This window comes from Montipora foliosa, chromosome 7 (assembly GCF_036669935.1).
Source record: "Montipora foliosa isolate CH-2021 chromosome 7, ASM3666993v2, whole genome shotgun sequence".
NCBI classification, from domain to species: Eukaryota; Metazoa; Cnidaria; class Anthozoa; order Scleractinia; family Acroporidae; genus Montipora; species Montipora foliosa.
Window position 1 is genome coordinate 34,008,152 of NC_090875.1, and position 2,500 is coordinate 34,010,651.

Here is a 2,500-nt window from a genome sequence, read left to right on the forward strand (position 1 = left end):
TTTCGCCTCAAAAAGCAAATAGGTTGTTTGTTTCAATAAAATCTTGGGCTGGAAAAGGTTTTTGTGAGAGTTTTATGCCTTTGTGGATTCATCGTGTTGTGTAAATACTAACTACCAGTAATAAAGGTTGAAATTTGATATCAAGAGGCTGGAATTCTTGCTGTTTAGTCATTTTGCTGTAAAATTTTAAAGTTAATTTGGGAAGTCAACAATATTTCTTTAAGCTTATCTACAGTGCATTTGGGTGAGTTTTTACTTTCTTGACCAAATTTAATTTATGCAACTATTAGATACAAACAAGAAGCTATTTCAAAGGGGCTATGTCACGAGATAAACTAAGAATAAAGCCAGGATCCGAGCCAGGATTCGAGTCAGGATCCGAGCTAGGATCCGGGCCAGGATCCGAGCCAGGATCCGAGCCAGGATTCGAGCCAGGATCCGAGCTAGGATCCGAGCCAGGATTCGAGACCTAACCGAGACCTAACCTAACCTAACCGAGACCTACCCTAACCCTAATCTTGACCGACATAGCTCATGCAATTATTGAAAGCTAACCGTTTTAAAATGGGTGCTTAGACTTAAATTCAAGAAACAAAAGGCTGGTCAGATGGCCGCTGATATCAAAAGAAGAAGGTATTTCAAGAAATGGAACAGGCATCGATGCCGTTGTTTGATAGCTGAACTGTACATAAAAGAATCAAAGACGAAACAAGACTTTCTGAGTGTTATTAATATTGAACCTGTCTGGTTTATTCTATCACCACATGGCTTTGTTTCCATAGCAACAACAGTATTGCACTCAACTCTAAAACCTATTTATGCATTCGTCATCGACCAATCAGAAACGTGATATTTTGTTGAGTATATAATAAATACATTTATTACATACTCGACAAAAATATTATATGAACTTGCTCGTGCATTTCGTGAGTTATGGTCACTCGTGATGTTTTACAAATTCTCAAATTGCACTCACCTACGGCTCGAGTAATTTTGAGAAATTTCAAGAAAGACATCACTCGTGCCCATAAATCACGAAATGCACTCGCGTTCACACAATTTCCAATACTTATTTCAAAATCAATTTCCTTCTTAGTTTCTTCAGTTGTTAAATTCAGTTCTACATTTCTTCACGTCTTCCTTCAGATCGTGTTTTAGAAATGTGCACAGCTCTGAGTTTTCAATATTCTCACAAAGAATGGGATTCAAACCCATCATTGTGCGATTGTGCTGCGGAAGACTTTTTTCCAGAGTTTCTTAATAGCAGACATTTAAACAGTCATAAACTGACCACTGAAATGGCCTCTTCGTGTGTTCGTCACTGACTACACTGTAGTTCCTCAAATAGCTGTAAAACCTTGTCCTTGCAAGTGTGGTACTTCTTGCCAGCCAGCTGGCTTATCTTTGCCTGACATAAATACGAGAAAACCCTAATTCCAAGAAGACCAACGACTTTTGCATCTTTCACCAGCGCACCATTATGAGATTGTGCTGGCTGGAAATCCAGACCTGGGATGACTAATATGACAAGCCAGCAAGAGAGTTCACTGAAAAAAAAAAGTAAAGGAACAGTGTCACTTTTAAGAGTGATGGCATGTTATGTGGGTATGTCAATGTGCTTCTAACAGACTTAAGGCAGCTCGTGCCAGTTTCAAAGCTTTCAAGGAACGTTCTTTTTAGAGGGTTTGGCACCACAACAACGTATCACGTATTAGCAATGTTATGGTACCATACGAAACAACAATTATTGCTGAACAAGATGTGGTCATTATTGTGACGTCATAAGTTACCTTGGCAAAGGAAAAGCCCAGCAAATCACCCTATATTTTGGCTTTAGTTGCTCATATCCCAAAAACAAACACGGGGACCCCCATTTTTTTATTGCTGGAAGGTGATCAGAAGGCCAACATGAAACTTTCTGCAAACTTAAAAACATTCTGTGCTGCAGAACCAGTGCCACCTTAAAAAATCTCAGCGTTAAGGGAGTTCTGAATCCGCTACACGATTTTTTTTATTACACATAACATGAGAATTTTATTCCATAAAGCTCATTTGCACTAATCTATACGCATTATTTTCACATGTGAAAAAAGCCTATACAGCCAATCAGAATGGCGTACAGCTCTTTCACGTGTGGAAGTATAACCAATCAACGAAAGCGTTAAGGGCTTTCCAAGCCAATCACTCGTGCATCTCGTGCATCTCGTACGTTGTTATTGAATTGAATTAAATTTGCATTTGGTTCTATTGTTAGTAAGTTTTTGTTTCTAATTTGCGTTCAGAAAACTATTTCAATGAAAATTCTCGTCTTCGGTGTAATAAACAGCTCGCGACGTACAAAGTTCTTTGTACGTGGGGTTGTATTCACTCGTTGTTTGTGTTCTCACTCGCTCGTACCCCGCTCGTTCGGGTTTTTGACACAAACAACTCGCGACTAAAACCCCGTACGCCGCACTTTCTATGACGTAAACTATATATACTGTACTGTGCAGATAGTTTC

The 2,500-nt window shown here is 39.1% G+C and overlaps 1 protein-coding gene across 1 annotated transcript in view; it reads right to left on the reverse strand.

Moving 5' to 3' along the window:
- Positions 1 to 715: 715 nt before the first annotated feature.
- The window catches only part of LOC138011868 (tRNA-dihydrouridine(20a/20b) synthase [NAD(P)+]-like), a 24,703-nt gene continuing 22,918 nt past the window's right edge, over positions 716 to 2,500 (reverse strand). Inside the window, exon 12 of the mRNA XM_068859103.1 lies at positions 716 to 1,547. The gene's annotated coding sequence lies outside the window, so the exon portion shown is untranslated. The remainder of the gene's footprint in view (positions 1,548 to 2,500) is intronic.